This window comes from Leptidea sinapis, chromosome 7 (assembly GCF_905404315.1).
Source record: "Leptidea sinapis chromosome 7, ilLepSina1.1, whole genome shotgun sequence".
Classification (NCBI taxonomy): domain Eukaryota; kingdom Metazoa; phylum Arthropoda; class Insecta; order Lepidoptera; family Pieridae; genus Leptidea; species Leptidea sinapis.
The window spans coordinates 11,007,202-11,028,646 of record NC_066271.1 but is presented as its reverse complement, the minus strand read 5'-3'; the positions used below and the strand labels follow the sequence as shown (position 1 = coordinate 11,028,646).

The 21,445-nt window shown below is 35.7% G+C and overlaps 1 protein-coding gene across 1 annotated transcript in view; it reads right to left on the bottom strand.

Moving 5' to 3' along the window:
- The window catches only part of LOC126965238 (fatty acyl-CoA reductase wat-like), a 104,292-nt gene extending 88,896 nt beyond the window's left edge, over positions 1 to 15,396 (bottom strand). The window contains exon 1 of the mRNA XM_050808729.1: positions 15,088 to 15,396. The gene's annotated coding sequence lies outside the window, so the exon portion shown is untranslated. The remainder of the gene's footprint in view (positions 1 to 15,087) is intronic.
- Between the last annotated feature and the right edge of the window lie 6,049 nt (positions 15,397 to 21,445).

The following is a 21,445-nucleotide window of genomic DNA, read 5'->3' as shown; positions in this document are numbered from 1 at the left end:
CCGAAACACAGCAATGGTTACACATTACTGCTTCACGGCAGAAATAGTTGCCGTTGTGGTACCCATAACCTAGCCTGTGCTAAGGAGCCTCCCACTGGTTAAATAAATGAAAATATTATAACACCGCATAATCTAAAGCTTGTATAGTAGATTATTTAGGAGATAATGATGCATGGTTCTTGTCTGATTCTGCGGAGGCCACTTAAAATTGTATTATATTATAGTTACTAACTTGTTATATTATAAAAAAGATAGGCTGGGAGTTTCTTATCAGTTCTTCTCCCCATGTCAAAGCCCCTTTACGAACTGATGTAGCTTCATGAAGTTTACCAAGTGTTGTTTCAAAATGTTATGTTATTTTCACTCCCTCTAAAGAAACTATAGAAGGACTGAAAATTTTAATTGGCTCTTCTTTACATTTATTTTATTATTTCATTTGACATTGTTAATAACTTGTGTGAATAATATGTAGAAAAAATTAGGTTTTAATAGTTCCACGTTTTTATGCCGTTTGGTGCGAGACACTTGGCCCGTGGCGCCCAGATGCGTGGAGAATATACAAAGTGTTATATATGCGCCTCAATAAGGCTACTGGAAACCCAAGCGCTGGCAGCTATTTCGGTCAACGGATCAGCCTAGCTATCCAAGGTGCAAATGCCAGTATTCTTAATTTTTGACCAATTTATGAGCATTTTGTTTATGTGGACATTGTAATTTTAGTTAGTGTACGGCTTTTTTAAGACTTTCTATTATGTTTATTATATATAATATCTGGACGACCGAGCCTTGCTCGGATTTTTAAGAATGTACAAAACTTGAAAAAAAAAATACTATAGGACATCTGGATTCGAACCAGGGTCTTCTGCTTTCCAGATCACCCAATGTCCCATCTGAGCTATTATAGTCTTGTGTATATTATATATATATAAAACACAGATAAATTACATTTTTTAATATTGAAACCTAGCTAGGTCGAATTCTCGCCCCCAAAACTACCTGTATACTAAATTTTATTAAAATCGTCGGAGCCGTTTCCGAGATTCAGAATATATATATATACAAGAATTGCTAGTTTAAAGATATTAGATATATATATTATTATTAACTCGTGTAAGGTTGTCCCGATAAGTAGATATAGGCCACTTGTCATTCATATATACATTTCACTGTCTCACTAGAACGTGAAATAGAGTTTCGAACAGCATTTTTTCGGAGACGATTACTTATTCTATTCCCGTTTCTTAGGATCTATATTGTTAGGCACACGGCACCTTTCGTAGGCCAACTCATAGCTCCTTAAAAATATTACTATTAAATATATTATGATATGTTATTTTAAAATTTATCAATAGGTAGCACATACAGATAATAGTATTTTTTTTTATATTAATGGTAGGTTTGCATAAGAGGTGTATCAAATTAATACTTTATTATTTTATAACTTTTTACTTTTTGAAGTCGGTTCTATTAAATGTAGTTTTATTTTTTAACTAGCTGACCCGGCAAACGTTGCCAACGGCTTTGCCATATAAAGTATAATTCACGCGATAGTTTTATAAGTAATAAAATATTGCCTATATTATAGCCTGTACATCATTTTGTTCTATTGTCAATAGTTTTTGCAGCGCACGCAAAAATAGGTTTTCGATTTTACACCGTGTGTTACAAAATAGCAAATTTATTACGGATCCCTAATTTTGAAAAAAAAACATAGCCTATAGCCTTCCTCGATAAATGGACTATCCAACACTGAAAGAATCATTCAAATCGGACCAGTAGTACCAGAGATTAGCGCGTTCAAACAAACAAACAAACAAACAAACACTGCAGCTTTATAATATTAGTATAGAAAATAAATAATATTGTATTGTGCCATTGTTATTTAACAATCATTATCTTAATATTATATATACAGAGCACTTTTTTTAAGTAAACATTTAAATTTATTTATTTATACCGCTAAGTTTATTACGCTGGTCGTTTTCAGGTCTTAGGCGTACTATTTTGAATGGGTAATAAGTGATTTTAAATACATACAAACATTTGAATTTAATATAAAGCATCGATAGCGGCTGGGATTTATTACAAAAGTATATTTATACTGATAACTATTTTGTATTTTTTATAGAAGAGGAGGTCCAACGAGCGTACGGGTCACCTGAAGTTAAGTGATAACCGCCACCTACGTTGACACCTCCCCGTAACGATAGTTTTAATTTAATGTAATATTTTAATAGTAAATATAGCTAGATGCTTTGTTTTGTTTGAATAAATAAAGTTCTATTGGTTTGCACAAATATTAAATAGTATGTTGAGTAATGGAATGTTGTTAAGACATGTATGTATCACATTAATATTTACGTATAATTTATGAATATTTTATTTAATAAAAATAAGGGACGAGACGGGCAGGACGTTCAGCTAATTGTAATTGATACGCCCTGCTCATTACAATGCAGTGCTGCTCAGGATTGTTGAAAATCCCCAAATATTTTAAGCGACCTTACAATTATTTCGCTCGTCACCTTGAGACATAAGATGTTAAGTCTCATTTGCCCAGTAATTTCGCTAGCTACGGCGCCCTTCAGACCGAAACCCAATAATACATACAATTAGGCTTGTCTCCCAAAGTGATTAGCAGGTATCATGAAATCCATTAAATTTGCCCCGTTACAAGTGCATTCTTGACATACATAATCAAGGTGGCAGTGACTTTTTGCATTTCACTCTCGCATTCTGTGATAAATAAACAGGTTGCACTCCTAGTCACGGCCATTTTGTTATTAAAATATCAATTTTTTGTGGTTTCGATCGTGCATTATAGCCTTAACACATGGTCGTACTCGGCACGGTCCGGCCGGTAATAATAATAATATTGTGCGATGGACAATGTGACATAACATCGAATATTGTCCGCTACTGAGGGCCTACTCCTAAAATCGATATTCGATAAATCGTGGCATTAGTCGTGTCGAATCCTACTCTTAGTTACATCGTAATCAATGTCGAAACGATGATTGAACGAACGAAACATTATTCGGTATTATCGGTCGCAACCCTACTCTTAGTTGAAAATGTCAGAGACGAATATTCGAATTTCACAAATAATCAGACGTCACTTTTACGATAATCTCAACGACACCTTCTAGGATGTCGTTGCTGTTATCGTTTCAAGTTATATACATATATTTGCAATACAATATACATACTTAATAAATATTATTAATATAATTATAAATTTTAACACGAATTATTAGGTTTGTGCATGACGATTCAAAGAAAAAATCAAAAGGATTGTGTGGTTTTATAAAACCACGGTAAAAGTGAAACGTTTTTTCACATTATAGATATTTAACAAAAAATTTTTGGAATAATTGTCCAATAAGGGTATAAAAATCGCTTTATCAATCTTAACTTTATACTTGGAAAATTGGAATGATAATGGGAAACTATAGGCGCCGCCTGACCGTCACGCGACATGCAACAAGCAGACGAAAAAGTTTGAGACGATGTAATAAAAGTTTCACTTGAAAAGAGGAAAAATTTAAACAAATAAATAGATAGAAATATACATAAAAAGATGCATTATTCATAATGGTCCGCTAACTTTAAACAGCCGCTTAGGAGTGTTTTTCTCATTCTGACTTAGGTCAATAGAAGAAGACAGAGTGAGAATTAGCAATGCTTTAAGTTAGCAGACTATTATGAATATGGGGGTTAGTCTTTAAGCACACCTTTGCCGTTCCGCTATTTGACTGTGACTTATATGGGTATAGAACGTCATTGACTGCAATACATCCATTTATATTGTAATTATTTATTATAATTAATGGCAAAGTCAACCATTTTGACATTTTAATTCATTCAACGTTAATATATAAGTTGCCAGTATTACTACTGCAATAATGTCACCAGTTTAACCGAAAAAATGTAATTAAATTATGTTTGTTTTAAATATAGCATGTTGATCTTAGTGGTAAAAGGTCAATCCTTGACTTAGTTTTAAAACAGTATCTCAATACGAACGAATACATATTATTATACATATTATAAACGAAAAACCAATACTCAAATGCGTGTTATTCCTACAAACGCTTAGCATAGAATAAACGAGTTGACTACAGCTAACTACAACTAGTATTACAACAAATCAAGGTCAGATGTCTTCGCGCGGAACACATTAGTTATATTTGCACCAATGTAGATTATTATGGCTTATACTCCAGTGTGTGGATCAGTCTTTCAAGGCTTGAGCATTCGCGACTGGGAGCGGTCAATTTAGTTCGTTAATGTAACGAACTAGTTCAATCTTTTAGTTCGTTAGTTCCTTTCTTGAATTTCCAGTAGTTTACTTAAGAACTGCGTACTACCATGAAGTCTCCAGATGAGAACTAAAATGATTATAGCTGTTGCATGTGAACATAATTAGATACCTACTGACAACTATTCACAGAATATTTTGTATATTGAGCCTGCGCAAGATAAATAGCGAAGTAAATCGCAATATTGGAATTTGAAAAAGGATCCGTAGCACAGATCACTAATATGTAGCATCAATAACGTAGACTGAGTCTACGATCCGTAAGATCTATTAAGAACTAACAGCGAGGGATCTGGGAACTACTCGTAGGTCGCGTAGTTCGTCTGTGGGAGCGCTCTTTCGAACTAGTTCATTCGAGAACTACACAAGACTGTCAGTCTTTGACACACTGTGAACATTGCATCAATCCATCCGCAACGAAAGGGTTTTTGATTCAAGTGCAATGGAGAAGGGAATGAAATGTGCGCGTGGGCATTTTTGTCACGAGCGCGCCACACTATGGTTAGGTTTGTCTGTTGTCATTTGTTGCAAGCAGGCCAGCGAAACTCTAAGAAAAAAGCGATTCACTCGATTGTATGAAACGTGCAATTACTGACAGATTGACAGATGAGGCTATAATCTTGTACAAAAAGGAAATAGCTTTCAAACTTAGCCGGATTATACTTCGGGGCTATTCGCGATACTGTGATTACTACTATTTCAAAATTATGTCAAATGACTGCACGTTTCATACTAAACTAAATTTAAATTTTTACTTAGGGAGTCCGGCCTCTTATAACGTAGTATTTACATCCTCTTTGGTTGCAAGTCGCGCCTGCTGTTGATACGTGTGTCATGGTTTTCTTCTACGATGCAATTAATAAGCATTATGTACCTAAACCACACGCGCAAACTGCTAGTACAAATAATTTATCGTCCATACTCCGGTCTTCTTCAATTGAACAACAAGGTCGGTGCTTGTCTTGTCCAGTGTTAGGTACAAAGCTGGCATTGAAGCAAATGTGTGGTGCCATAGTTTTTCAATATTGGCTATACCAAATTAAAGCCAAGCTTGGACGCAAAGTTGTAAACAATATGTAGCCGCGGCATAATAAACGTTTGTGTGGTAAAGGTTACTATAACATAAATGACTTTCTTAATGATACCACAGATTGGGAATGGGACCACCCTCAGGCTATTAAATAATAAGTTTAATTGTACAATATTACTTTGTTAACATATTTTTTGATGAAAAAAAGGCCGCTGAGTTTGTTGCACCCATTCTTCTCAGGCCTGAGGCATTCATTTTGTGGGTGGTAGTTTTTTTTACTTTCAATAAGTGATGTCACATCCTATTTTGAATTAAAAATATTTGAATTTAATAGACAATATGAGTAATATTATTATCAAACTATTAATGATTTATCCATCACGGGTGACTGATGTTAACATGATTACCTAGTTTACTGTTTATAGTTTAGTTTACCGCGCGATTTTTGGCATCGAATGTGGTATTTTTTGCAAATTTGATTCACAATGTCCTCTTTTTTTAGTAAATTTGACTTTTAATCCAAAACTTATAATATTTCGAATCACACTTGCCTCGCGACGAAGGAAATGTTAACTTACTGGGTGGCAGCCCTAGCAGTTAAGATGAATCAAATGAGTAAAGCAATGTTAATTAATCAAAAAACAGGAATAGTTGTTGATCGGTGAGGAATTCGGCACATTTTAGTTCTAAGCCCATTAATAGGTACACATGAGCTTATTACAATTAAGTTGTGAAAGTGAGTTAAAATAACGTTTAACGATTATTCCACAATAAACATATTATATAACAGTATGTATATTGTGCATTGCCCACGTGCACTCCCCTTTCTTTCCCCTCGCCTTTGAACTTGTTTCAAAAACCGACTCGTTGCGCTTCGGCGTTTGATACAGGATGGTGATTGGATGCAATGTTCACAGTGTGTCAAAGAGTCTAGTCTTGTGTAGTTCGCGAACGAACTAGTTCGAAAGAGCACTCCTACAGGCTCCCTCGCTCTTTAGTTCGTTAGTTCTTAATAGATCTTACAGATCTGATACTCAGTCTACCTTACGGATGCTACATGTTAGTGATCTGTGCTATGGATTATTTTTCGAATTCCAATACTGCTATGTACTTCGCAAACTAAGTTAATAACTATTGTCTTGCGCAGGCTCAAGCTTGGTTTTCGAATTTTTCACAAAAAATTTTGAGGTTATGTGAAAAAATTATCGACCCTGGTCTATTAAGTACAATGTGTACAATTTATTTTTGCATAAATGTACAGACACGGCCTGTCAACGATTAATATATAATATGTATAGATTATCACACAATATCCAAAGTCGTTTAAAATTTAAATCAGCAATATTACTCCGTCGAATCTCAAGTTGCGAAACAAGAGAAATCAGTTGACCCGAACTTGAACTAAATTCTGCTGAGAAGTGACGTAACAATCACTGTATGTGTTACTGGGTTTAAATGAATTTAATATTAGAAATTATAGATCTGAAGTCTTTAATAATTACAAGACTACGGAAGTAAAACAAGTCAAGTGCGAATCATTTTTACTTTTTAAATACTTTTGTAAGAACCATATTTTTATGAGCACCGCCGCCATCTTGAATTTCACCATCCTTTCTATTTATTCATCCTTATTTATTTATTAAGTACAACTACATTACACATATTATTATCTTGTCTGTTGCTTCTCAATATATTCTTGATAATGTAATGTATGTACATCGGAACATAAGTGAATTTGCTAGAAACTGTCATAGCCATAATGTTAACACCAGGAACAGACATAAGCTTATAATGCCTATTACTCGGCTAAGCCGAGTTAGTAAGTCTTTTGTGGGGCGAATTATATGCTTTTACAACAAGATCCCAGAAAATGTTCAAAACAAAAGTATTACGTTATTTAAAATAATTGTTAAAAAACGTTTGTGTGGTAAAGGTTACTATAACATAAATGACTTTCATAATGATACCACAGATTGGGTATGGAGCGACCGCCTCAGGCTATTTAATTAATTGGTTAATATATTTTTTATGAAAAAAAAGCCCGCTGAGTTTGTTGCGCCCATTCTTCTCAGGTCTGAGGCATTCGTTTTGGAATGGGTGGTAGGTTTTGACCCTCAATAAGTGATGTCACATCCTATTTTGAATAAAAGTATTTGAATTTGAATCCATACAAACTAGTCTTATATATTAAAGGGTACCTATCGTTTCTTATATGTTTATCTAAACGATACGGCGTGCATAACTTTACCAAATTGCTGTGAAATAATAATAATACTTAGTGTTTTTTAATAACTGCTAACAATAATCCCTACTAATATTATAAATGTGAATGTAAGTTTGTTTATTACGCTTTCACGCCTAACCACTGAACCAGTTTTGATTAAATTTGGTACATAGATAGACAAGAGCTTGGGAAAGGACATAGGCTAACTTTTATCGCGAATATAAGGCTTGGCTGGGTTGTAAAAAAGGTGGAAGTATGTATGAAAGTTCGTCATTTTCGAAGAACACCATGAAACTTTATATTTAAGCAGTTGATAAAAATAAATAAATATTTCTTCTTGCTTTGTAAAATTTACACCTTTTTACGGATGAAAATGGGTAATGAAAGTTATATAGTTTTTAGCTTATAAAAATGTATTAACCACAGCAGTTATATAAAAAATAAATAATGCTGCCCAAAGTAACTATTTCACGTGGACGAAGTCACAGGTAAAAGCTAGTATAAAATAAATTTTGAAATGCTCGCAAATCTTTTTCTTAAAACTATATGAAGAGTCTTGAAACACGTCCAACTCGATGCGACCATTTATTAAATTATACTCGTCAAGAATGCGCTTAACCGGAGACTGTAAGCCTCGATTTGATTTGGAGAGTAGGGTATAGAAAATTTTGGATAATTTAACTCTCAGATGTAAGGGACCTTAAATGCAACACAACTGAGAACGCACTCACAGTTTATGGTTAAAAGTGCTTTAAGAATAAAATGGAACCAGAACGGTTGTGTTTTGAATGCATAAAAATGATCTATGAGATCTATTAGAACTATCCGGGGAAGCGATGGCTGTTGGAGCATGCACATGATTGCATATGTACGCGCGGCAGTCTGGCTTTAACATTGCTTGAAAATGGACGTGGATAAAGCAACTTGTTTATATGGATTTTATACCGAAGGTTGGCAGAAGAAACAAAGACAATACTGGGTGCAAAGATTTTCGCCAAGCCCGCTGTCAGTTTTTATCCCAACATCAATGAAGACCTACATGATGAAAATTTTCATTTTTCAAACAGAAAAAGCTATTCTAAATGGCATATCTTGGCGTGTAGTCTTCGCTACCAATTTTTCCCGCATCTATGCGCCTGTCCTCTAAGCTCCCGCGGATTGACAGAACAGTGAACACATGAACAGGTTACAAATATACGTTACAGGACCGTATAATGAACTGATAAGCGCCGTTTACTTTGATAATCGAAAACTACGCAACTTGTACGTCTTACGTTTTCCAAATTGTATAAAAGCACACAGTCAAAACCAGCATAAAGTACGCGATAGAACGTATTTTCAATAAAAAAAACACACAAGTGCAAGCCTAGATTCAATTCTGTTCAAATAATTGACGTCATAAACAAAATATTTACGATTTAGTAGTATTAAGATTTTTCTCCCAAACTGCCAGTTTCAACAAAAAATATACTCAGATCGCCTCCATCTCATCCCTACTCATCTCTCCTGTTCGCACGTTTGGAAAAATTGTCCCGTGAGTCTTACTCTTAAGTACATACCGATTTCTATTTTCTTTGACTAACTCGAGTACTACGCATTTAAATATAACACTTTTTAAATGCATACCGATTTCCAGTATTCCAGGAATTCCAGTATTGTTATTAAAAGTAGTCATATATAAAACATAAAGGAATTTATTCAAACAAAACAAATCTTATATAATATTTACAACACGGTCTGGTCTGCAGCGGTCTTCCCGAACAGATACGACTTAGGGACCTTCAAGAAAAAAGCGTACTCCCACCTTAAAGGCCGGCAACGCATTTCTTGACACACCTGTTGTTGCGGATGTCCATGGGCGGTTGCCTCACCTCTCCCCATCCCGTGAGCCTCTTGCCCGTTTGCCCCCCTCATATAAAAAAAAACACCATGATTACATTAAAGAAAATACTGGCAGCACTAAGGCAGCATTTCCATGTTGGATACCGTTGAACGAAATAGCTGCCAGCGGTTGGGTTGCCAGTAGCCCTATTGAGGCGAGAAGATAGTACTTTGTACATTCTCCTCTGGACCCCACGGGCCAAGTGTCTCGACACCAAACGGCACAAAGACGTAAGACTCACTGAGACCGACATATTTGTGACGTTTGCTGTCTTCGGCAGTGGAAGCAGCAGCCCCAACATATTAGGTAATAATAGCCATTTGGCTCTAAAGCAGCTGGTGTATTAAGAGCGGCAAATGCCCTGCGGATGACTTCATTAATGCTGGCGTGACGACTGATACGATCTGCCGATTTTAGGTAGGATAACCCGTGAAACCCAAGAGCATCTACCTGAACACCACATCTACACTCATGTGGTTCACTCAGTTTTATACCTAGGCGGAGTGATACGCATATAGAGTGTCAATAGGCGCAAATGAATGAAGCAGTTGCTAATTATGTTATTACGAATACAAATTTCCAATAGCTGGCAATAAGTAGATTGAATTAGCACTATCAGAAACTTAACATTAGAGCTATTTTCAAGGAACTTTCTGTTACGCACATCCAAATTATGGATTGAATTTCCTTGTAGAGTGTTTCCACGACGATACGACATGGGCAAGGCTGGCAACACTTCTGATTCCTTTGGTGATTAATTACCTGGTGACCTACAGGTCATTTGTCGTCGATAAAAAAGTTTGTGTGTACTTTATGTATGCACGCAAGAAGTCATTCTTCTTTGGCGTAATTAAACAAAATTCTTAAAAAATTATTCCACGTGTCATTTTACGTTTGTAGAAAAAGTTACAATATTGTAATAAAGAAGGTATTAAATACAACCAATCAAAATATTATTATACCACATAATTTATTTAAATAACGGGCAATTAAATATCATATCAAACTTGTATATAAATTGAAATTACATATTGAAGTTACAAGAGGCTTGGTAGCTGAAGTATAATACAAATGGTCTAGTTGACCAACTAACGTCAGGGTGTTGAATTTGCGTGACGGTGTGCGCGCGTCGTGATAATTCACTCTGATAATCTATAACGTAACGCTCCAAAAGAATACCTTCAAAAAGCGTAGCTCTCAAGTAACTTACTTGGTATTGTGATATTACCATAAATGTGAAAAATATACGAATAGTAAGTCAACAAGGTCACTAATAGAGCAACAATCCCATAATGCGGTATGAAACAGATCGGCGTCGCCCACAGTGCATCGCCTTTTGCGGTCGTACCGATTCGCTCGTTTGCGTACCGGTATTCAAAGGCGTGTCAATAACACGAAATCATTTGTACATATTTGGGGTTCTCATGCCACTATACGAGTTTGCTACTGGTGTTTTCTTTATTCTAATAATATTTTTATACTTGATGTACGGAAATGAGAGTTGGGTATGGCAGTGGAAGCATAGAAATTAACGCAGTTGTGATGCGATCACTGCGTACTATGTGTGGAGTGAGACTGATTGATACAATTCCGAATGCTGTAATACGAGAGCGCTGTGGTCTGAAAGAAGATGTTGAGACAAGGATTGAGAAAGGAATGATGAAGCGGTTTGGACACGTGGAGTGAACGAGTGAAAAAAGAATGACGTATCAAATATATAAGGCAAGTGTGTGTGGGCAAGTCCGTCGCGGGAGATCTTCTAAAACATTCGTCGACAAAATTGGATACGTTTTGAAAAAAGGAAAGGTCTGAAGCACCCGGACCCGGCTAGCATTTTGTAAGGATAGAAGCAAGTGGCTTTCTGTTGTCTCTGCCTACCCCGACAGAAACAAAGCGTGTGTGTGTGTGTGTGTGTTTGTGTATACTTTGAATGTGCTTTTCATCGATGTACGTCAACATCTAACATTATATGAAAACCGTTGCTAATTTTAGTGACTAGACGTAGATGCAGCGCTGTGGGTGTTACAGGTAGGGGCACAATAAAAGGAGTTTAATACACTTTAACGGCGCCTATTTCTGCCGTGAAACAGCAATGTGTTAACTGTGTTACGGGCTGAAAGCTGAAAGGCGCCGTAGCTAGTGAAATTACTGGGCACATGAGACAACATCTTATGTCTCAAGGTGACGAGCGCAATTGTGGTGCCGCTCAGAATTTTTAGGTATTTCAAGAGTCCTGAGCGGCACTGCATTATAATGGGCAAGGCGTTTTAATTACCATCAGCTGAACGTTTTGATCGTCTTGTCCCTTATTTTCATAAAAAAAAACATTATAACAAGCAACGTTTATGTAGGTTTAGGAAGCGAAGGGGCTAGAGGTTCACTTGATCGGATGTGGATACATATATATGGTCTCTAAGTCGTATCGGCTCGGGAAAACAGCAGCCGGCAATTCATTCAACAAAGTGGCTGTGCGAGGCAAGAAATTTTTAGCAATACGCGCGCTTGTAGAATGCCAGATGTCAACATGATTCGGGTGGAATTACGAATTTGTCGCGATGTCCGGTGGTGGAATTCGGCTAACATCATACGGAAAATCTCCTCTGAGCACTCCCGGTGATAAAGGTGAAAACACAATGAAGCGACGTCTCTGCGTATCGCCAAGTGATCTAGCTGTTGAAGTACAAGCTTTGACCCCTAGTATTGAGTATGTTCATGAGCAGTTGCGTCCCCATTGAACCAATACAAAGAATAACAATCTAACAAAGAATGTAAACACTCCTGAATCATAACATTAATTTGCTTAGTTATCAGATATATTATTATACTTTATCGTGCGTATAACACGTATTAAAAAAAAACTGTACGTGACTTTCTCGAGGTTTGTGAGCGCGAAAGTGATTCGCGAGCCGGTATTGTTAGCTAAATAATTAAAACGGATAAACTCACGTTCAATTTATTAAGGCATTTACGAAGTACTCAACGTTCATCATCATTTCAGCCGGAAGACGTCCACTTCTGGACAAAGGCCTCCCTCAAAGATCGCCATGAGTATCCGTCCTGCGCTACCCTCATCCAACCTATTCCGGCGATCTTGAACAGATCATCGGGTCCATCTTGTTTTGGGCCTATCAACATAACGTCTGCCGGTACGTGGTCGCCATTCGAGGGCTTTAACGGCCATCTGTCCGTCGAGTTATGTCCTGCCCACTGCCACTTCAGTTTCGCAATCATCGGGTCTATGTCGGTGACTTTGGTTCTCCTACGGATCTCCTCATTTCGGATTCGATCTCGCGGGGAGACTCCGACAATAGGCCTCTCCATTAAAAAAATCATGACGAAGAATAATCTTCGAATACAATTTGGCTTTTTCCTTCGAAATGATCAAGGAAATTAGTTCTTTAATTATTAAAACTTTCCTGAGACATTATTAAGTTTATTATACCCTGATGAAGGACATCCGAATGGTCAATATCAACTACGATCAGTCGTGAGTAAAGCCGATGCAAATAAAAAATTGCGTGCTTACCAAGTACACATGTCAGAAGTGAAACATGCATTATGCATGAACCTCTAAACTATGATCGCCTGGTACCATAACACTGTAAAATACATTTTTACAAATTAACATTTTATACTGACCCCCACACTAGGCGTTGCCAATGTTCATTTGCTCCCACGTTAAATCTTATGATGTATGTATCTGTTGCTTTTTCATTTCATCGACTTTCAAATCACAACGATGCTAAGGAAGTTTTCACCTTAAAAAGGATCTATCTATATTATTTTCGAGTTCCTCAAAAAAAAAAGTTCTCTCTGATCAACAACCTTACTCTGTGGCGAAAATGAACTACACAATACTTTGTTACATAGATGGCGGGCGGGCGTCTGTTAAATGAACTCCAATCGCTGAAGGTCGCTGGCATTTAGTGTACGTTGCCTCAACCCTCTTACATAAAAAAATACGAAAATCTAGAATACTTATTCCTAGAAATAGATGTACAATGTCGAACGAATTGAGCCTGTAACCAGTTTCTCCACAAGCAGGCTCTTGCAGAAGCCTGTACCAACAGGTTCGCTATAATGTATTTTCATTTACAGCCGATTTTAAAAACAGAACTTTAATATCTCCGCCGTTTATCAATACCAAATTTTTTTGGTGTAAGTACCTATTGAACGTCATAATTTTTTTCGCTGTTTAATTGGCACCAACTCCAAAATGTTGTAGGAATTTTTTTCCTTTTTATTTCGTTTTCTCGAGTTATAGTACCCATCTATATGTGTATTTGTAGTAGTTATTATTCTGTTATATTTAATATAACATATAAATAGTTAAATTATAAAGTTTATAGGCACAGAAAATGTATACTTATCAATGGAAAGTCATTTTTTCCTTCAGTTATACTGCGAAAACTACTAAGCCGATCTGAATAATACTTATACCATAGGATGCAGCGTGTCTTGGAGAAATTATGTTGATGGTTACTTATCTGGAACTTATATTTTTCTTACTTAAGCATACCTACATATATTCGCAATACGAATAATTCAGTCAATGACATTTCATTACATATTATGACAATGAGCGGGCGCGGAGTACATAATTTATATTTTTTATATGACAGTAAGGGACGAGACAAGCAGGGCGTTCAGCTGATTTTAATTGATACGCCCTGCCCATTACAACGCAGTGCCGCTCAGGATTCTTGATAAACCCAAAAATTCTGAGCGGCACTACAACTGCGCTCGTCACCTTGAGACGTGAGATGTTAAGTCTAATTTGCCCAGTAATTTCACTTGCTACGGCGCCCTTCAGTCCGAAACACAGTAATGCTTACACATTACTGCTTCATGGCAGAAATAGACGCCGTTGTATTACCCATAATCTAGCCGGCTTCCTGTGCAAAAGGAGCCTGCCACTGGTATGGCAAAACAACGTTTAACGGGTCAGCACTTGTACATTATAAAGAAAAAAGACTTGAGTGATGATTAACAAGGTCATTTTCAATAATTTTGAAATTCTTACCAAATTTAAAATAGGTAATATAATAAATTTGTTTATATAAGTATATATTTATTTGGAGCGTTCTCTCCGGAAACTATTTAAATATATACATACATAAAATCATAATATTTTCACAAGCGAACCGAAAGACTAGTGACTAGTGGAATACACAGTTATAATTCCTCCCTATTTTTAAGCATAAATGTATTCGGAACACGCAATATTATAGTTTAAAATAAATTGTGTTGAGATTTAATCAGATTCTCAAAAGTCCAATTCACGGAAGAAAATAACGCAACGTTTTGCCAATGGCATGGTTAGCGAATCTGGGTCAAACATAATAGGCAAAGTAACCGTTTTATTTCTTTCGCCTAGTGAAAAGTAGGTTTACACTTTTCCTTTCACAAATATATTCATTATAATAAAAAATTGGTCTTAGATAATTATTCAAATTAAACAAAAAAATGCATTAAATCTATGTCAACGGACGCTATGATTTGCAATTTAAATATTAAATCACTTTGATCCGGAAAGTAATCTATAGATTACTCAAGATGAAAGATTACGAAATCATTATGTTTCCGCACAGACTTTCACATAACAAAACATAGAGAATTGCGAGACTCACCTATATAGATCCTTCTTGGTCACAAGCACAAAAACACTGGCACTCACAGAGAAAAAAAAAACACAAACGTCAAATTGAAAGCGCGCGCACTGTCATGGCGATTGGCGGACTGCGGAGTATCGGAACCGCCAAATTATGAAGTCGTAATGAGTTGCATAACTTTATTACAGCATGTTACATAAAAATTGCCGCTGGGCACACAAAGTTACTTTTATGTAAGCGAAGAACACTCGATTTCTTGGTTTCTAGGTTAAGATGTTGGCGCGATTTGTTTTTTTTTACTACTCAATCTCCGGACGTAGGTCTCCGAAGAAAGTTGCTTGCTATCTGCTGGTATAGATTCGCGTTGCGTGTTGCGGTACTGCTTATACCGCCCCCACTTAAAGTGGGGTAACAATATGTAGGTTTCGGGCCCCAAATATGACGGCACAGAACATTTACTTGCCAAATAACTTCAACTCTGTTGATTTCATTATTTAAATTTGAATTTTTGATTTATAACGTTTTTATAAAATTGCTATATAATATATCCAATAAATATTTTAAAAGTTTACTGGATTACACCTTTAACAACATTTGTATATCTATGAGTACCCGTTTTTCTGAAATTAGTTTTTATATTGTTAATTATTATGTTAACATAGAAATAGTACCGTTTTTATATTTGTTATTATATTTTACAAATAAATCAAAACAATGTGTTGTTTCAGTTGACCTAGAAAGATGAAATTTGAGAAAAAAATAATAATTTCTGGAACATTCGAATTTTCAAAATTCTACGCAGTTGACTAATATAAAAAAATTGAATAATCAAATGAACCTCACTGACAGCATATTGAATGTTGAAACATAAAAATTCCCCGTAGAGTGTAATACAAATAAGCAGAAAGTCCATAAAATATATTCATAATAGTAAATAGGTATATAGAATAATTGTACATATTTATTCAATTCATTGATATAGTATGCAAATTATTGATTTCATGTATCAATCAATCAAATCTTACTGACTTAAACAGACACAATTATTGTAAGTCTTACATTTAGGATTGGTCTCCGCTGCGCTCCAACTATCTAGTTGCGGTATCTACCGCAGGCGTAGTCGCAAAGTGCGGCAACTAATACTACGTCCAAGTTGGCGTACTCGAGCCAAAAAAATTTATTGAAGTAGGCGTTACTTTGCGGAAATCCATAATTATACAAATGATTTGAGCCTTCTTTAGTGTGATTTCCGCCTATATTTCTGTCTCGTGCCAGATTTTGGCGAGACAACACGTCCTGAGGATGCCTCGTGTAGAGGCGAAACACGTGTCGAATTATTTAAAGACAAATATTGGCGGAATTAACACAAAAGAAGGCTCAAATCATTTGTGTACTCGAGCCAGTCCCGAGCACTGTGTGACGTTGAAGTGCCACATTTTCTGTTAAACTTTGCTAATAATTGAAAGTAAGATGCCGGGTTGGGTAGTAAATCTATGTAAAAATAATACCACAAGAAATAAGAAACACACTGGGATCACATATCATCAGTATTTATTTGTATTATATTAATATCAATGAAAAATAACACAAAGCGAATGTTACAAAATTTGAAAGATGCCATTGAGTATCAAAATGCTACGCACACAGGCATCTAATAGTTACCGTAATAAAAAAGGTTCTTGCGTTAATGCGGTATTTAGTTGGAGCGTAGCGGAGACCAATCCCTAATCTAAGTTATAAGTCTATATTTTAAGTTTGGTAAATAGAATATTACAATAAAAAATACATAAAGTCAAAGATTATAAAAAAACATTGCATTTTCTCTCTCTACCTGTTAAAAAGTAATGGTATAAAAAGTTTTTTTGCCGAGGAAATCGTTTAGCTTATATCATAAAAATTTTGTGAAAATTTTCAGTGTAGTTATAATTTTCACAATCAAATTTTATCAAAATATATTTTGTAATTTGAATTTTGTCCTCAAACACAAGCCTTAATCAGTTCCGCCGTGTTCTTTTTTTTGTTTATATGTGCATACAAAAATGCACATTTCGTTTAAATTAAAGATGGTAGTGGTATTAAGAGGTACGTCTATGGCTATCCCCAGACGTTTAAATAAATGTTTGCAGCGATATTACATGAGAAGCTTAAATATTAATTAAAAATAATATTCAATACTTCATGCCGGCCCACATTCTAGCGGTCTACAAAGCCACACATGGAGTATAAGTGCTGTCATCTCTGGTCAGGCGCACCCCAGTATCAGCTCGATCCATTTGACAGCCGACATCGTCGCTGACATTCTCTTGGAACACCAGAGAAATCACAGGAGCGTTGACGGCCTTTTAGAAAGGTGTACGTGCTATTTTTGAAGGTGCCCATGTCGTATCGTCGTGCAAACACCGCACAATGAAGCTTGGTTGTATGTGGAAGAAAGTTCCTTGAAAACCGCACTGTGGAAGAATGTCACACATCCATATGGTGGGGATGATATCCTAATTTGTAGTGATAAATTAATTAATTCCTATTAAAAACGACTTCATAGAAATATTATAAATGAATAATATAAGATAATTTTACCTAAGGTTGTACTGACCATTTATATAAATAAAACTAACATTAGACAAGAATGAATATAGGCGATATGTTTTGTTCGCATTTGGAATGAAATGGTTGGTTTTTAAAAGATGCCAAAAAAATTAAATTGAGGTTATTTTAAAATAATTTTCATTTAATTTCATCAAGCTAATTTAAATTAGTAATTAATAAAAGAAACCCTTATTATTATTAGTTTTTAGTATTTTTCTAACTAAATTGGATATTTTGAATGTGTCGAATAACTTTGGAAAATTCCGTTACATAGATACAGGTCAAGCAATAAAAATGAGTGGTATTTCTTTGAAGGTTAGCCCTTTAAACTGTTAAATGTCATGGTTCATTGGTGTTCAGCCAAATTAAATTTGTGTCAAACATGTATGATCTTTTGGGACATTTTTGTGCAAATATTTTATTAAATTCAAAGAACCAAAATAGTTTTGTCCTTATATTATTTACTACTGACGACCATAAAAATCAAATTTTCTCCAAGAACCGTTAATGCGAGTTGTACGTAAGGAATAAGTAGGTACTTCTGATGTACTGATGTGCATTGAGAGTGCCGTTTTCTATGAAGACTAACTCCGAACAGTCCAATACACTAATCGCTACCCAAAACATAACTGAGCCTCCACCATAACGGATTATGTCTTCAAAGCAAACTTCTGCGAATTTTCCCCTTGGCTTCGCAGTACTAGTATATAGTATATAGTGACATTCTGGCTTTATACGAAAAAAAAATACTCTACCCCATTCCTCTTGACTCCACGTCGCACAATTTCGAGCGAAGCCAAGTCTAGGAACTCTGTGCTCGCGCAGTAAATAAGGGCCGAGAAGCCTCCTCCTGACAGTCCATTAGTTGGTGTGCAACCTCCTCTAGTCTTTTTGAAGTCGACATAAGAAGATTTGCGATTTCTCAATGCCTGGTTTACCTGTAAGCGATCATCTCGAGTTTCTCGTATGGTATGCTGGTATCGTTCTATTAACCATTATAGAGACCGCTAAATAATAGCATCAAGACTTAAAAATATTGAGGAAATAGGACAATCCGACAATAATTATCTAAAAATGATTTAGAGTTAATACGAACTATCGACGATTCCCGCCACGATGCGCAATTAACTGCAATTTTTGTTTAAGTTTAATATGAATTTGAAAGCCGAAAAAACAAATAGGACGTGGCGGACGAGGATCGACCCACATGGCATGGCGATACAGTATGTTTACAAGTTATTATTAAAACTTTTGTGAGCCATTATTAAATTAATTATTAATACGGCTTTACTCACGTTTGGAATGGTCCTAAACTAGTCAGTACCGACACCGATAAAAACGTGAGTAAATCCGTATTGATAAATAAGCTAAAATTAATTAACCCTTAAAGGTATGCAGCCTTCACAAGGGCATTTCAAATTAGGGTAAAAATTTATTACAATCAGTAATTACTGGGTTGAAGTATTAAATTTCCGTTTTGTTATTTAATTTTTTTTGTAAGGAATATATATTTGTTGCCATAACATTTCTGAGATCGTATAGGAAGGTGGGCAGGACACATATCTCGACGAACAGATGGCCGTTGAGGCAGTAAATTCATCAAATGGCGACCTATGCACCAGAAAACGCAATGTCGGTAGGCCGCCCACAAGATGGACTGGTGATCTGGTCACGACGGAATAGGTTGGATGAGACTCATATATTGGATGCAGTACCTTACAAACTTATTTGTTAAGTATATTACAGCCATTGTAAAATACTCTATTTGATTGATAAGAGTGGCCGTTGAGTTTTTTATATGTTCTTCTCACGAGCTCAACTTTTTACGAACTCATGGTTAATTCAGTAATTTAAAAGAAATATTTATAGTGACGATTCCGAAGCGCTTAGTTTAACCCTATTTGAACAAAGTTTAGGTATTTGACTTTGACTTGGCTTTGACTTTGACTATAATTAGAAGCATAAATCTTCCATCCATATTTTCAACGACTGTCTTACGAATTTTTGCGCCACGTGCCTGACGCGAGTTTAACATTTTATACCCATCCCAATAAAAATTCTCAACGCGGCTAAAGAAGTTTAACATAGTAAATAATGTTATGTTTTTTTTTAAGTGATAACCCTCACTTCTAGGATTAATACACAAATAAAATTTGAAAAACAAAATTATATGAACGATGCGGGATTCGAACCCACGACCTCTGGCGTTCCGTGCCGGTTCTCTGACCAACTGAGCTAACCGTTCGAGTACCGCCTCGTTCATAAAATTTTGTTTTTCAAATTTTATTTAGTAAATAATAACAATAAAAATAATATCTTCTGGATGTCCGTGAGTGGAAAGGTGTATGTGGCAGGGAAATTGGTCGAAAAAATTATCGTACCGGAATACCTATTTTTTATATATAAAGTAAATTAATTCACTGTAGTTTAATTCTTATTTATAAAAAAAAAACTATATTTTTATAGGAGACATATACTTACATACAATATTGTTGACAAAATTCAAAATTATACTGACATTTATTTTTTTTAAATGAGAATATTGTGGAAAACGACATTATGAGGTTAAAAGTATACGGCTTTTGGATTTTCCAAACTTGTCTCGATTTCTAATAAAAAATATTTTCCAAACGGTTCAATATCTTCCAACAAGTTATCGCTAATCACTTTGTTTGTTCGCACCAATAATGGCAACAGTAATCCATTTGAGACAAGAGTTGAACACTATGATGATAATTGTTTACCGTTTGGTCTAGAAAAATGTCAGTAACACTGCGTAAGTATGTTTTCCCTACTCTGTGGTAACCACTGACCAGTATAAATATCACTGGACAGTCTGTTTCATATTTTTTATAGCAAATTTTTATGCCAATTTGAAGCGCCACTCGCGAGCGTCCAAAGAACTAATTTTGACGTATAATACAAATCGCTGCGAAGGAACGTAGGTACAATACTCTGAAGTATTTTTGCATTTTGAATTAATTTCGTTCGTTTTCCGTGCTATTTATACTTCAAGAATCAACGTAATAAAGTACACATTTTTTTTTTGTAAATAGTTTCCCACCATCTATCGATGTTTGCTGAGGTTGCCATCACTAGTTCTAGCACCGCAGACTCTCGCTACATGGCCAACGCGCAAAAAACAGGCACAAAGTGGTTTATTGTAGAGGTCAGTGGTAACACTAATAATTATTAGTAACACCATTTATCTTCTTCGGAATGGTTTTGCTTGTACCATATTTATGTCAATGTAAATTTGCTGAAAATATAACGTTCTTAGGGTTCCGTAGCCAAACGTTTGCCGTTAAACGGAACCCTTATGGATTTGTCATGTCCGTCCGTATGTTATGTAGTGGTATACCACTCAGTTTACCTATATATGTATATCGTGTAACGGTACTAAGTCCGACGCTCTCGTATAACGCTAAAATCAATTCCCTATTACCAAAATCGAAATACTGTTTTTCGGTTGACGGATGGTAGGTTTCCTATTACGAAACTGTTTCGGATCCGATGATCGACACGAAGTTCGCGATTAGACATTTTGTCTTTCGTTTACATTATTCCCAAATTTTAAGTATATGGTTCCGAAACGAAATGCGTCCGCACTATTCGGATCCGAAGTACTTTGGTAATAGGATTTAATTTTAAATTAGTCGTTATTTCGTTTCGGACCGAAACTTCGGCTTTCGATTTTAGTAATCGACCTCCTGACGCTTGGGTCGAATAGAAAGCCCGCGCGGCCAGCAACGTCCGTCAACGAACGTCCGTATAAAAGCTTCATTTATAA